This window comes from Phyllobates terribilis, unplaced genomic scaffold (genome assembly GCF_046119375.1).
Source record: "Phyllobates terribilis strain yellow unplaced genomic scaffold, ASM4611937v1 Scaffold_3__8_contigs__length_932513732, whole genome shotgun sequence".
In the NCBI taxonomy this organism is placed as follows: domain Eukaryota; kingdom Metazoa; phylum Chordata; class Amphibia; order Anura; family Dendrobatidae; genus Phyllobates; species Phyllobates terribilis.
In genome coordinates, this window is record NW_027362763.1 from 418,527,970 (window position 1) to 418,543,327 (window position 15,358).

Consider the following 15,358-nt stretch of genomic DNA (forward strand, 5'->3'; position numbering starts at 1 on the left):
CAATCACAACTATTCCCTACTCCCAAGCTATCTGTAGATTTGTGCGAAAATTGGCTTGAAATTAACAAGGTATAGCGCACACAGCAACAGCGGTGCCGTCTAACACGCAGCTGCAGCAGTGAGAAAATGGTGGCGACGGGGAAAATGGCTTGGTCTTATAGGGCAAGGACATGTGACATACACTGCCAATGACACATGCCCTTGCTTGTGTGAAAAAAAGCACTTCGCTCCGTGTGTGCGCTGCTGATAGGCTGACAGATTGCACCTCCCCACTGTAAATGCGGGAAAGAGAAAAAAAAATGGAGATCTTCATTGTTCCTGCTGAGATCCATCCCCTGCCCCTCCCCCCGTCCCGCTGTACACTCAAACTGCGTATTAACATTAATTTTCATCATTACTGAGAAAAAATCCAGTTATGATTTTGGTGCACGAACAGTTATCGAACATAACCTCGAACAGCCGAATTTTTCTCAAATCGTTCATGTTCGCCGAACGGCTCGAACACCGCCCAAAACAGCTCGAATTTGAGATTGGCGAACAGTTCGAGTCGAACAACGCTCATCTCTACTGATATTAGCAAATACATCCAATTATAGTGTAGTATAGTTCTTCAGATTCGCTATATTGGTAGGCCCATGTTTATGGATTTGCAGTAGCGTAGATATTCATGGTTATGACTACTCATATAGTTACAGTTAGTTAGACAGCTCTTAGTGGTCATAACAATGGATACCTAAGCTACTGCAATGCCTGCACATGAGGTAAGAGACATAGCGAATCAGAAGAACTATACTAAATTTTTAATTAGAGGTATTTGCTAATATTATTATTACTAGTGATGAGCGAGCACTAAAATGCTCGTGTACTCATTGCTTGGGTCGAGCAAATTGGAATACTCGGGTGCTCGACCCGAGCAACGAGCCCAATGTAAGTCTATGGGAAACTCGAGCATTTTTCAGGAGGCCCTCCCCGGCAGTCTGCAGAGGGCCTAAAAATTGCCCAAATCGATGGGAACAGTGCTCAAATGACATGGGAATGGCATGGGGAAGACCCCTGGAAGCATTTCTGACTCCCGGGTCCCACAACATTACCCGTGCCCTCCCCAGTGCACTTACTGGGAAGGACCGCCTACCCACAAACACGTGGACAGGTGAATGTGGCCAGGGATGGTACAGAGCCAGTCCACAGCTTTTTTTGCTGAGAGTTGTATTTAGCTCGGTGAAAGTACTGGCATAGAAGGAAACTGTATCTACTCCGGCTGTCATTCCTCCGTCACAAGGTTCCGCCCATTGTCACACACGACCATGCCTGGCTGTATATTCAGCGGTGAGAGCCACAGATCAGGCTGCTGTGTTACAGCTTTCAACAACTCTGCAGCGCTGAGCGGTTTGTTAATTAAGCATTAAGCATGTTATCTTCAGCACAATCTGTTGCCGCTTGGCCAAGGCAGTGCTGCAGTGCTGTCAGCTTGTGACTGATGTGGTCATTTCAGAGATGGAGGAGGAGGTGCAGGAGCTGAACAATGTGATTACACTGAGGTTAAATTGGTGATGCTGTTTTTTTATACTAAAGAAAGATCCTATTATTTTGGTTTTTTTTATGTTATTTTTTAAAACAAATGCATTCACCGGGAAATGTCATTTTAACATTTTACAACCTTATCTGGCAATGTGGTGTGTAACACATCATCAGACACATCCTGTTTTATTTATGATGGAGGAACTCTGAAAGTCATAAAGCCTATTTTTGTAGGGACATCAGACGGCCCTTACTATTCTTAAAAGGCCAGCAGTCAGCCCCCGCTATTGTTAGAGAGCCATCAGCCGGCTATGCTTTGTTGTTCCCATTATTAACAAGTGGGTCTCCTATACTGTTATTGCGTATCCAGTGACTGCAAGGGCTGCCAAAAATTTGGATGCAACCCAATACCCCTTTGAAGAGACATAGAGGAGGGTCTCAGTAAAAAAAAATTTCCCATTATAAAGGAGCGGGTCTCCTATAGTGGTAATGCCCATGCTGTGACTGCAAGGGCTGCCAAAATTTGGGGAAACCCCCACTAAGAATTTAAAGACACATAGAGCAGGGCCACAGTAACAACAAATTACATTTAGAAAGGAGAGGGTCTGCTATACAGTTATAGGGTATGCAGTGAGTCCAACGGCTGACCAATTTTAGGAAAAACCCACTAAGAATTTAAAGACACATAGAGCAGGGCCACAGTAACGACAAATTCCATTTAGAAAGTAGAGAGTCTGCTATACAGTTATAGGGTATGCAGTGAGTCCAACAGCTGACCAATTTTATTAAAAAACCCACACACATTTAAAGACACACAGAGCAGGGCCACAGTAACAAGTATGACATGTTCCCATTAGAAAGGAGAGGGTCTGCTATACAGTTATAGGGTATGCAGTGAGTCCAACGGCTGACCAATTTTAGGAAAAACCCCACTAAGAATTTAAAGACACATAGAGCAGGGCCACAGTAACAAGGTACAACATGTTCCCATTAGAAAGGAGAGGGTCTGCTATACAGTTATAGGGTATGCAGTGAGTCCAACGGCTGACCAATTTTAGGAAAAACCCACTAAGAATTTAAAGACACACAGAGCAGGGCCACAGTAACAAGTAAGACATGTTCCCATTAGAAAGGAGAGGGTCTGCTATACAGTTATAGGGTATGCAGTGAGTCCAACGGCTGACCAATTTTAGGAAAAACTCCACTAAGAATTTAAAGACACATAGAGCAGGGCCACAGTAACGACAAATTCCCATTAGAAAGGAGAGAGTCTCCCACAGTGTTGGCCTATGCAGTGAATGCAAGAGCTGCCAAAAATTTGGAGGCACTTCAATGCCCCTTGGAAGAGACATGGAAGAGGGCCTCATAAAAAAATGTTCCCATTAGAAAGGAGCGGGCCTACTATACTTGTAATGCCCATGCACTAAGTGTATGGGCTGACAAACATTTACCCCTGGGGGGTATACATGAACATACTGAATAAAAATTTTTTTTTACGGGCATTATAAACACCCTTTAAAAAAAATATGTGGCTGTTGCATCACGGACTACGGTCACCCTGGTGATATGGTGGTGAAGGATGAGGAAAAGGAGGAGGACAAGAGCAAATAGCCAAAATCGGGAAGCGTATATCCATGTGTGGGTGTGAAAAGGTGCATGGGAATACACCTCCCAAGAAAAGACAATGGATTTGAGTTTCTGTTATGCGGCTATCATTTGGTGGTGTTGAGAAGTTTGGCCCAATCCAGCCTTTGTTCATTTTTATAAGAGTCAGCCTGTCAGCATTTTCAGTTGACAGGCAGATGCGCTTATCAGTTATAATTCCACCAGCGGCACTAAAAACCCGCTCTGATAAAACGCTGGTGGCAGGGCAGGCCAGGACCTCCAAGGCATAGAGAGCCAGTTCATTCCACGTATCCAGCTTGGATATCCAATAATTATAAGACACAGCGGAATCACGGAGGACGCTGGTATGGTCGGCAAGGTACTCCCTCAGCATATTTCCAAACTTTGCACTCCTTGTGAGAGTACCCCGCACCTCAGGGCCTGTGCGATGGGAGGGTCTGAGAAAACTCTCCCAGAACTTTGACAGAGTTCCCCTGCCTCTGCTGGATTGAAGTTGTGTCTCTCTCGCCTGTACTCCGACAAAGTGTGCCCTCTGCCGGCAGAGTTTTCAGATGGGAATTTTTTTAATAGTTCTGCAACAAGGGCCTTCTGGTACTGCCCAATTTTTGTAGACCTGTCCGCCTCAGGAATAAGAGATAGAAAGATCTCCTTGTAGCGTGGGTCTAGAAGTGTCACCAACCAGTAATGACTGTCACCCAAAATTTTGAGAACGCGAGGGTCATGGGAAAAGCAGCGTAACATAAACTCAGCCATGCGTGCCAGACTACTAACAGGTAAGACTTCGGTGTCCTCACCAAGAGGATGACTGACCATGCTCTCCTCCTCCTCCTCTTTGTCCTCTGGCCATCCACGCTGAACAGACGGTATGACAGCTGTGCAGGTAGTACCATCTATAGTGCATGAAACTAGCTCCTGTCCTTCCTCTTCCTCCTCCTCTTCCTCATTGTCACCCAATCCTCGTTGGGATGAGATGAGGTTTGGCTGTGTGTAATTACCCTGTATGGTTCCTTGCTCCATCTCATCGTGCTCCGCCTACAATGCATCCTCTTTGATTGTGAGCAGAGAGCGTTTCAGAAGACAGAGAAGCGGGATGGTGATGCTAATTATGGCGTCATCGCTGCTCACCATCTTGGTGGAGTCCTCAAAGTTTTGGAGGATGGTACATATGTCTGACATCCATGTCCACTCCTGAGGTCTTGTGTGGAGTTTGAACTGAATACCGACGACCTTGTTGATGCTGGTACTCACCAACTGCTGCAGTGCTTCCAGCTTGTGACTGATGTGGTCATTTCGGAGATGGAGGCTGAAGAGGAGGAGGAGGCTGAGGAGGATGAGATGCAGGAGCTGTAGACTGTGGGGGCAACCCTGATTGACCTAGGGCCCGCAATCCTTGGAGTCGGGAGGACGTGTTCCGTCCCAAGGTCCGACTGGGTCCCGGCTTCCACTATGTTAACCCAGTGTGCCATCAGCAAGATGTACCGTCCCTGCCCACAAGCACTTGTCTGTGGTTAGGTGGACTTTCCCGGTAGCTGCGTTGTTGAGGGCACGGTTAATGTTTTGGGACACGTGCTTGTGTAATGCGGCGACGGCACACCGGGAGAAATAGTGGCGGCTGGGGACCGAGTACCGAGGGACGGCCGCCGCCATCAGGTTGGGGAATGCTTCTGTCTCCATGAACCTAAAAGGCAACATTTTGAGCGCAAGCAGTCGTGAAATGTGAGAATTTAGTAGTGTAGCATATTTGCGCTTGCATTCCAAGGACTGGGGTATGGACAACTGAACGCTGCGCTGGGACAAGGACATGGACGTGCTTCCTGATGCTGCTACTTGAGAGTGCGCAACGACAGGTGCAGGGCAGGAGGCATCTTCGCATGCACCATGGACAAGGGATTGGCTTGCATGCACAACAGCGGAAGAAGCAATGGTGCCTCCTGCAGACACTGTTCCTGGACCCTGGGGTTTGGACCACAAAGTCGGCTGCTTTGCTGCCATGTGCCTGATCATGCTGGTGGTGGTCAGGCTGGTCGTTTTGCCACCCCTGCTGATGCTGGCCTGGCAAGTGGTGCAAATGGCCTTTTTGGGGTTATCGGCAGAGTCTTTAAAAAACAACCAGACTCGGGAAGACCTAACAGTTGTACTGGCAACTTCCTTCGTGTTGGTGTTACGGGGAATGGTTGCCTGCCTTCTGTCTGCGGCCACCACACTGCTTCTTCCTGCCTGTTGGGGTGCTCTGCCTCCCTCCCCCTGTGTGCTGCTGTCTTCACTCTGCATGTCCTCCTGCCAGGTTGAGTCAGTTACTATATCATCCACAACCTCGTCTTCCACTTCCGCACCCTGGTCCTCCTCCTCACTTTCTGGCAATTGTGTCTCATTATCGTCCACCTCTTGTGACACTTTCTTACCATCGCCTTAGTGTGACCGTGGCTGCTCAAATATTTGGGCATCGCTATATGCGATCTCCTCTTGCCCCGCTTCAAGTGGACCGGGCAAGAGGCCCGAATCTATAAATGGAAAAGTGAACAGTTGTCAGTTGTTTCTGGGTACTCGGCATGGTGGGAGGAAGGAGGATCAGGGTGAGGAATATGCGGTCCAGACTCACGGCTACTGAGACTTGACCGTGTGGAAGACAGGGTGGTGGTGGTAGTGGCTAAGTGACTGGAAGCATTATCCGCTATCCAACCAATAACCTTTTGACACTGCTCTGGGTTCAATAGTGGTGTGCTGCGGTCCCCTAGAAATTGGGACAGGAAGGTCAGGCGAGAAGATGTGGGTGTTTGTTGTGGCACAATTTCAGCTTGCCCACGGCCTGGTCCTCGGCCTCTGCATGCACCATTACCATCACTTCCAGTTCCCCATCCCTTGCCACGTGCCTTGCCCATTTTAAATGGAGGACAGTATCTTCCACGCTCACTACAAATGACTGAGTTTGGAGCGAACCTTAATGTGATCTGTGTGACGGAGAAAACAGAGTTTTAAATACCTGGCCTGTAGGTAAGTAGTTTGAACAGCAAACTGCTGTGAATTGCTTCACTGACACACTAAAGGAAATTTTTAATGGCGGACAGAAATGGCAGTATTTTCTGACAACGTATATGTGATCCGTGTGACAGAGAAAGAGAGTTTTAAATACCTGGCCTGTAGGTAAGTAGTTTGAACAGCAAACTGCTGTGAATTGCTTCACTGACACACTAAAGGAAATTTTTAATGGCGGACAGAAATGGCAGTATTTTCTGACAACGTATATGTGATCCGTGTGACGAAGAAAACAGAGTTTTAAATACCTGGCCTGTAGGTAAGTAGTTTGAACAGCAAACTGGTGTGAATTGCTTCACTGACACACTGAAAGAAATTTTTAATGGAGGCCAGAAATGGCTGTATTTTCTGACAACGTATATGTGATCCGTGTGACGGAGAAAACACTGTTTTTGTTAGAACTCTCCTGTTAGGTTTTTTCTATTTTGCTGGTCACATGACCTTTTTTGCCTATTTAATCCTGCTCCGCCCTTCTGGCCTTGCTGGACTTCATTGTAATTTCTACTCTTAAGCTAGCCAGGTGCTTTGTAACCTTTCTCAGTCAGTTTAGCTAGGTCTTTTGACCTCTATGTTCTATGTTGTTTGTTTGTCTTTTTACTGCTACAATTTCTGCTAGGAGATGTCCATCTTTCTCCCAGTCCCTAGTTCTTGTAGGGATCCCTCCCTCACATCTATAGGTCTTCGTTCAGACTAGCTGAGGACTTTAGCGGGTCTGATCGCAGGATCAGGTTCCCCGTTACATCGTAGGGATCTAGCTTAGTTCTATTGTAGGGACAGATCTCCTGTCTTTCCTTAGTGCTTGTAGCAGATCATAACAGTAAGTCCAGCCAAAAATATCTTTAAGGAAAGACCTCCAGTTTCCATCATGGTGTCGGTTCAGGATTTGGCTTAGCGCCTGCAGGGACTCTCTCTGGAGGTGGCCGAGCTCCAACAACACGTGAGTAGCTGTTCTGGAGCGCATTTTGTGGAGCCAAAGGTACGATTGCCTGATTTATTTTTTGGTGAATAACAAGATTTTTTTTCCTTTAAAAATGCTTGTTTATTGTATTTTCGTTTGAGACCCAGATCCTCTGGTGATGAATCACAGCACATAGGGTTCATAATGTCACTTTTGCGCAAAGAACCTCAGGGATGGGCCTTTTCTCTCCAACCTAGTGATCCGTGCTTTAGATCAGTGGATAGTTTTTTTTCTGCTTTGGGGTTGTTGTATGATGATCCTGATCGTGTCTTATCAGCTGAGACGGAATTGAGACTTTTGAGGCAGGGATCAGGTAATGTGGAAAATTATTGTACTCACTTCCGTTGGTGGTCTGCTCAGGTGGGGTGGAACGATTCAGCTCTGAAAAGTTTGTTTCTTGCTGGGCTAGGTGAAAGGGTTAAGGATCTGCTTATTGCTTATCCTACACCTGGAAACTTGCAGGAGGCAATGCAATTAGCTATACGGGTGGACAGGAGACTGCGTGCAAGGGTTAATTAGAGTAAATCCTTTGCCATGTCAGCTCCTAGTCTTGAGAGGGTCTGTACTGACATTGGAGAGCCGATGGAGATTGGGGCGATGTCACCCCGCTCTCAGGAAAAAGACCGCAGGTTTTCTGAAGGTTTGTGCTTTTATTGCGGAAAATCTGGCCATTTCATTAAGAACTGTGTGCTTCGTATGAACAAAGAAAAAAAAAGGTCAGTTACGCCCGTATAGCCTGTTTAAACACTAAGGGGGTATTTCTTTCTGCTACTACTGCAGCTCAGGAAGAATTAATTGAATTTTGGGTATTTGTGGATTGTGGTTCTACTCTGAATGTGATTGATGGGGGATTCTTGGAAAAACTTAAATTAAAACCCAAACCTTTGTCATCCCCTATTGCCGTGGTTTCTGTCGATAGCTCTCCCTTGAAATGTGTTACTCACAAGGTTTATGAATTTCCCCTCACTATTAATGGTATTCACCAAGAAAATTTGGATTTGGTGGTATTAAATAATTTGCCTTCTCCAGTAGTTTTGGGGTTACCCTGGTTAAAATGGCACAATCCTGTACTGGATTGGTCTACTAATGAAATTAAGTCCTGGAGCCCTAAGTGTTATGACAAGTGTTGTAACGGGCGCATTGCTGCTGTGGATAAAGGGGAATTACCTGTACCTATTCAGGATTTTTGGAAAGTTTTTTCTGAGGAGGAGTCGCAAATTTTGCCTCCCCATAGAGACTATGATTGTACCATTGAATTTGTCCCTGGAGCGACTCTTCCTAAAAGTCGTTTATTTAATCTTACTATTCCTGAGAGAAAGGCTTTGGAGGAATACATACAGACGAGCTTGGCCGCCGGTCATATCAGATCCTCTAAGTCACCTGTGGCTGTTGGATTTTTTTTTGTTAAAAAAAAGGACGGCGGTTTACGTCCTTGTCTGGACTTTCGCGAGATTAATAAAATTACTGTACGCAATCCCTACCCGCTGCCATTGATTCCTGATTTGTTTAACCAGTTAGTGGGGGCCAAGTGGTTCTCTAAAATTGATCTCCGGGGGGCATACAATTTGTTGCGCATGAAGGAGGGTGATGAATGGAAGACTGCTTTTAACACTCCTGTGGGTCATTTTGAGAATCTGGTTATGCCTTTTGGTCTTACCAATGCACCAGCATTTTTTCAGAATCTTATTAATGACATCCTTAGACCTTTGATCGGCAAAAATGTGGTTGTGTATTTGGATGACATTTTGATTTATTCGCCTGATCTGGAGTCTCATTGGCGGAGCGTACGTGAGGTATTACAGTTATTAATTGACAATTCGCTTTTTGCTAAGCTGGAGAAATGTGAGTTCGCTGTACAGAGAATTAGTTTTTTGGGCTACATTATCTCCAGCGAGGGCTTTGAGATGGACCCGGTGAAAGTTCAAGCTGTGCAGGAATGGCCTAGGCCTATTGGTTTGAAATCGATACAGAGGTTTTGGGGTTTCGCCAATTATTACAGAAAATTCAATAAAAAAATTTCTATTATTGTTAAACCACTGACCAATCTCACCAGGAAAGGTGCTAATACGGTTCAGTGGACTACTGAGGCCATTGAAGCTTTTGTGTTTCTAAAGGAGAGGTTCAGCTCTGCCCCCATCCTTATGCAGCCTGATGTGACTAAGCCGTTTTTGGTTGAGGTTGATGCTTCTTCTGTGGGGGTCGGTGCGGTGTTGTCTCAGGAAAACAAGGATGGAGTACATCCCTGTGCCTTTTTTTCAAAAAAATTTTCTGAGACTGAACTTAACTACGATATTGGTAATCGGGAATTGCTGGCTATTAAACTCGCATTTGAACACTGGCGTCATCTCTTGGAAGGTGCTGAATTTCCCATTCAGGTTTTCACTGATCATAAAAATCTGATCTATCTTGATGCTGCCAAGGTGGGCACTTTTTTTTTTGCGGTTTAATTTTTCCGTTACTTACATCCCGGGTACCAAGAATGTTAAAGCTGATGCTTTGTCTCGTAGCTTTTCTCCCATGGTCGGTGCTGAGGAGGAGGAGAGCATTTTACAAGAAGGTGTTGTGATTGCTGCATTGGACTCCGTTTTGGAAGATGAGATTCTTAAAGCACAGGAGAATGCCCCATCTAACACTCCCCATGGGAGGTTGTTTGTGCCTAGGACCTTTAGGAGAGATTTGTTTGTTGAGTGTCATGAGTCTCGGTTGGCAGGTCATCCAGGAATTTCTGAGACCAAGAGACTTGTGGGTCGCAGTTTTTGGTGGCCTGGATGGCAGAAGGTAGTCATTAAGTGGGTGCGTCAATGTACTGTGTGTGCTAGATCTAAGTCTTCACATACTCCTGCTGCGGGGTTGCTTTGCCCTCTGGAGGTTCCTAGTGCACCTTGGACAAATCAGGCTATGGACTTTATTACTGACCTTCCCTCCTCTGAGGGTTTCACGGTCATCTGGGTGGTCGTGGACCGTTTTAGCAAGATGTGTCACTTGGTTCCCTTCATCAAATTGCCCTGCGCTAAGACACTCGCTAAGGCCTTTGTCAAGGAAATTGTCAGACTCCATGGTGTTCCTACTGACATTGTTTCTGATAGGGGACCTCAGTTCGTGGTTCGTTTTTGGCGTGCCTTTTGTGACTGTAACGGGTCTGGGAGGCGGAACCTCTGAGCAACTATACAAGGGGGCGATCCTTGTAAGGAAGCGGGTGGTGACCAGGGAAGACGGGCAGGTAGTCACAGCAGGTGACCAGGACAGTCTCTGGGTAAACGGGCAGGAGATCACGGCAAGTGACCGGGACAGTCTCTGGGTAAACGGGCAGGAGGTCACAGCAAGTGACCGGGGCAGTCTCTGGGAGAACGGGCAGGGGGTCACAGCAAGTGACTGGGACAGTCTCTGGGTATAGGGTTGGTACGACCTGTGACGGCGGAGCCTCCAGGTAGGCTAGCAGGCGGATGGCAGGTGTGTGCTCCCAGGTAAGCAGGCGAGAGTCTCTGGATAAGCAGGTGGTCGCAGCATGTGACGGCGGAGCCTCCAGGTAGGCTAACAGGCAGATGCAGATGAGTGCTCCCAGGTGAGCAGGCGAGAGTCTCTGGATAAGCAGGTGGTCACAGCTTGTGACGGCGGAGCCTCCAGGTAGGCTAACAGGCAGGTAGCAGATGAGCGCTCCCAGGTGAGCAGGCAAGAGTCTCTGGACTGGCAGATGGTCACAGCACGTGACAGCGGAGCCTCCAGGTAGGCTAACAGACAGGTAGCAGGTGAGCGCTCCCAGGTGAGCGGGCAAGCTGGTCCATAGACAGACTGACAGGTGTCGGAAGGCAGACCGTCGGACCTCAGGCTAGCAAGCAGGAAAGCGGATGACAGGCAGGAATCAGGCAGCAAACTGGCAGGAAACTGGCAGGCAACTGGCAGGTAACTGGCAGGTAACTGGCAGGTAACAGGCAACGGGACCTGAGGGCTGAAGCAGAGTAGTGAACAGTGCAACAACATTGCTCGGGCACCTCCATTTTGGAGGAGGTGCCTTATATATGGTGAAGTCCTCCGGCCATTGGCCGGGGACTCCTTAGGACGGCGCGCGCCGCCCCTTCAAGAGGGGGGGAGCGCGCGCGCCCTAAGCACCGTGGCCGGGAAGGAGCGCGCGCTGCCAGCAGAGCGGGAGGAGGACGCCGGGCTCGGAGCGGAGGGGTGAGGGGAACAGCATCCCTGCCTAGCAGAGGGCAGGGACGCCGACGCTACAGTACCCCCCCTTTAGGCCCCCCCTTTTTTAGGCCAGACAGAAATTTAGCAAGGATGAGCGGGGCATGGATGTTCTCCCGGGGCTCCCACGTTCTCTCTTCAGGACCAAACCCCTTCCAATCTACTAGAAAAAAGGTCTTTCCTCTTACCCTTTTGGTGGCCAGAATATTCTCTACCTCAAACTCGTCTTCAGCAGAAACCGGAGCAGGAGGCGTACCTGTAGACTTGGAAAAAGAGTTAAGTACCACGGGTTTGAGGAGAGATACATGGAAGGAGTTAGGGATCCGCAAGTTGGCCGGGAGTTTCAATTTATAGGCCACCGGGTTGATCTGACTGATAACCTCCAGAGGACCGATGAACCGAGGCCCTAACTTATAGGAAGGAATCTTGACGAGAGCCAGACTTTATCCCCAGGACGGAATTGTGGAGGATCCAGACGTTTTTTGTCAGCGTGTCTTTTCATCCGCTCGGACGACTGAAGGAGTGCGGATCGGGTACTCTCCCAAATAGAGGAAAATTTGTTAACGAGAGATTCCGCAGCCGGATTATCCACCGAGGTGGAGACGGGAAATGGGATCCGAGGATGCTGACCGAAGACTACAAAAAACGGGGATTTGGAGGAAGATTCGCTCTCGTGGTTATTGTACGAGAATTCAGCCCATGGCAGGAGATCCACCCAGTCAGAATGGTGGGCATTAACGAAGTGCCGGAGGTAACTGGTCAGGTTCTGATTGATCCGCTCCACTTGACCATTAGACTGTGGGTGGTAAGCGGAGGAGAAGTCCAGGGTGACGTCTAGCAGTTTACAAGTGGCTCTCCAGAAGCGTGAGGTGAACTGTACCCCACGATCCGACACGATGTGGAGGGGCAGGCCATGAAGACGAAAGATGTGGCAGATAAAATCTTTAGCTAGCTCGGGTGCAGACGGGAGGCCTGGCAGGGGAACGAAATGAGCCATCTTGGAAAAGCGGTCAGCGACCACCCAAATGACCGTACAACCAGCAGAGACGGGGAGATCAGTTATGAAGTCCTTAGCTATATGCTGCCAGGGGGCAGCAGGTACAGGAAGCGGAAGGAGGCGACCGGCTGGCAGATGTCTCGGAACCTTGTTGCGGGCGCAGGACACACAGGCAGAAACAAAGTCAATTATGTCCTTGTGCAGGGTAGGCCACCAGTAGTGCCGGGTAATAAGCTGGAGGGTCTTTTTCTGACCGGCGTGGCCAGCTAGTTTAGACGAGTGACCCCAGTGTAGGATCTTCTCCCGATCAGGTACTGATACGAACGTCTTACCGGGAGGGAGACGATTTAGACTCACGGGAGCCACCTGCATTACTCTGGCGGGATCGATGATGTGTTTAGGTTCCTCCTCGAGATCAGACACCAGAAAGGATCGGGACAAGGCATCCGCCTTGATGTTTTTGTCAGCCGGGCGAAAATGAAGAACAAAATCAAAGCGAGCAAAAAACAAGGACCACCGGGCTTGGCGCGGGTTAAGTCTCTGGGCATGCTGGAGGTAAGCCAAGTTCTTGTGGTCAGTGTAAATTATTACCGGGTGAAGAGCCCCTTCGAGCAGGTAGCGCCACTCCTCCAATGCCAGCTTGATGGCCAATAACTCTCGATCTCCTATGGAATAGTTGCACTCCGAAGGGGAGAAGAGTTTGGAGAAGAAGCCACAAGTTACCATTCTCCCGGGAGACGATTTTTGGGTAAGTACCGCTCCGGCTCCAGAGGAGGAGGCGTCAACTTCCAGAAAGAACTGCTTGTTGCCATCTGGGCGATGCAGCACCGGGGCGGAAGAGAAGGCCTGTTTTAAGGAAAGAAAGGCCTCCTCTGCTTCGGGCGGCCACTCTTTGGGATTAGTGCCCTTACGGGTGAGCGCAGAAATTGGGGCAGTCCGGGAAGAGAAGTGCGGTATGAAGAAGCGGTAGTAGTTGGCGAAGCCCAGGAACTGCTGAATGGCCTTCAACCCCTCCGGTCGAGGCCACTTCTCGATGGCAGACAGTTTCTCAGGATCCATTCGTAGGCCGGTCTGAGAAATTATGTAGCCCAAAAACGGAAGCGAGGTCTGCTCAAAAAGGCACTTCTCATATTTAGCGAAGAGGTGGTTCTGCCTGAGCCTGAGCAGGACCTGACGAACATCCCTCCGGTGAGTCTGGAGATCCGGAGAGAAGACCAAGATGTCGTCCAGGTACACCACCACGCAGGAGTAGAGAAGGTCCCGGAAGATGTCATTGACCAACTCTTGAAAGACGGCGGGAGCGTTACAGAGACCGAAGGGCATTACCAGATATTCATAGTGGCCATCCCGGGTGTTGAATGCCGTCTTCCAATCATCCCCCTGATGGATACGGACCAGGTTGTACGCCCCACGAAGGTCCAGTTTGGTGAAGATTCTAGCCCCCCTCAGACGATCAAATAATTCCGGAATGAGCGGAAGGGGGTACTTATTCTTCACCGTGATCTGGTTTAGGCCTCTATAGTCTATGCAGGGACGGAGAGAGCCGTCCTTCTTTTTAACGAAGAAGAAGCCTGCTCCCGCCGGGGAGGTAGATTTCCGGATAAATCCCCGGGCCAGGTTCTCCTCAATATATTCGGACATAGACCGGGTCTCAGCAGCGGACAAAGGGTAAATACGCCCACGGGGAGGAGTAGTACCGGGTAACAGGTCGATAGGGCAGTCGTATGGTCTATGAGGGGGTAGTGTCTCTGCCTCCTTTTTATTAAAGACATCAGCATATGACCAATAAGGAATCGGGAGTCCAGGTAGATTAGCTGGGGTAGGAGAAGGACGGACGGGATGGACGGGAACCAAACAAGTCTTATGGCAGTCCTGTCCCCAGCGAAGGACTTCTCCGGTCTGCCAGTCAAGCACGGGTGCATGTTTCTGGAGCCAAGGTAGGCCTAGCAAGAGTGCACGAGAGAGTCCAGGCAGAACATGGAAGCAGATGCTCTCAGAGTGCAGCATTCCCACCTGCAGAGTAATGGATTTGGTGATGAGTTGGATGGGACGTGGTAAGAGGCCCCCATCCACGGCAGCGACAGATAAGGGTACAGCCAGAGGTTTGGTGGGGATGCGGTATTTCTCTACCAGGGACTGTGAAATAAGATTCCCGGCTGCTCCAGAGTCAAGTTGGGCTAGTTCGAAATAACGGTTCTCCCCGCAGACGATTGAGACTGACAACAGCAGAGATGGAGAGGATTTATTCTTGTCTAGGACGACCTCTCTGAGCGATCCTAGACACAGGCGTTTCCCGACCTCTCCGGGCAGGTACGGATCCGGTGCTCCTTACTGCCACAGTAGAAGCAGCTCCCCTCGGCACGGCGTAAGTCTTGACGGGTTTTGACCATCTTGGTCTGGTCGACCTGCATAGGCTCAGGAGAGTGTGCCTGGGGAGAAACGGAGGGAATAACGAGTTTCTGGAAGATGGGAGCTAGACGTGGAAACCTTCTCTCACGAGAGACCTCTTTGGCGCGCTCCTGGAAACGTAGGTCAATCCGGGTGGCAAGAGTTATTAAGTCGTCGAGAGTGGTAGGAATGTCCCGACCGGCGAGTTCATCTTTAATACGGCCGGACAGACCCTCCCAGAAGACAGACACCAGAGCGTCGTTATCCCAGGCCAGCTCCGAGGCAAGGGTACGGAACCGTATGGCATATTGGCCCACGGTGAGATCTCCCTGACGGAGGCATAGCAGAGACAATGCGGATGAGGTCTTCCGTCCGGGTTCATCGAAGACTTTCCGGAAAGCCGTGAGAAAGGCTGACAAGTCAGACACCAGAGGGTCTCCTCTCTCCCATAGAGGATTCAGCCAAGCCAGAGCCTCCCCCGTGAGGTGGGACATGATAAAGGCCACTTTGGACCGGTCGGAGATAAACTGGTGGGACAAGAGTTCGAAGTGCAGGGTGCACTGGTTTATGAAGCCCCGAGCTTGAGCGGAGTCACCTCTGTAGCGAGGAGGTGCGGAAAGCCGGGGTCCAGGGCAGGATACCATGGTATTGGT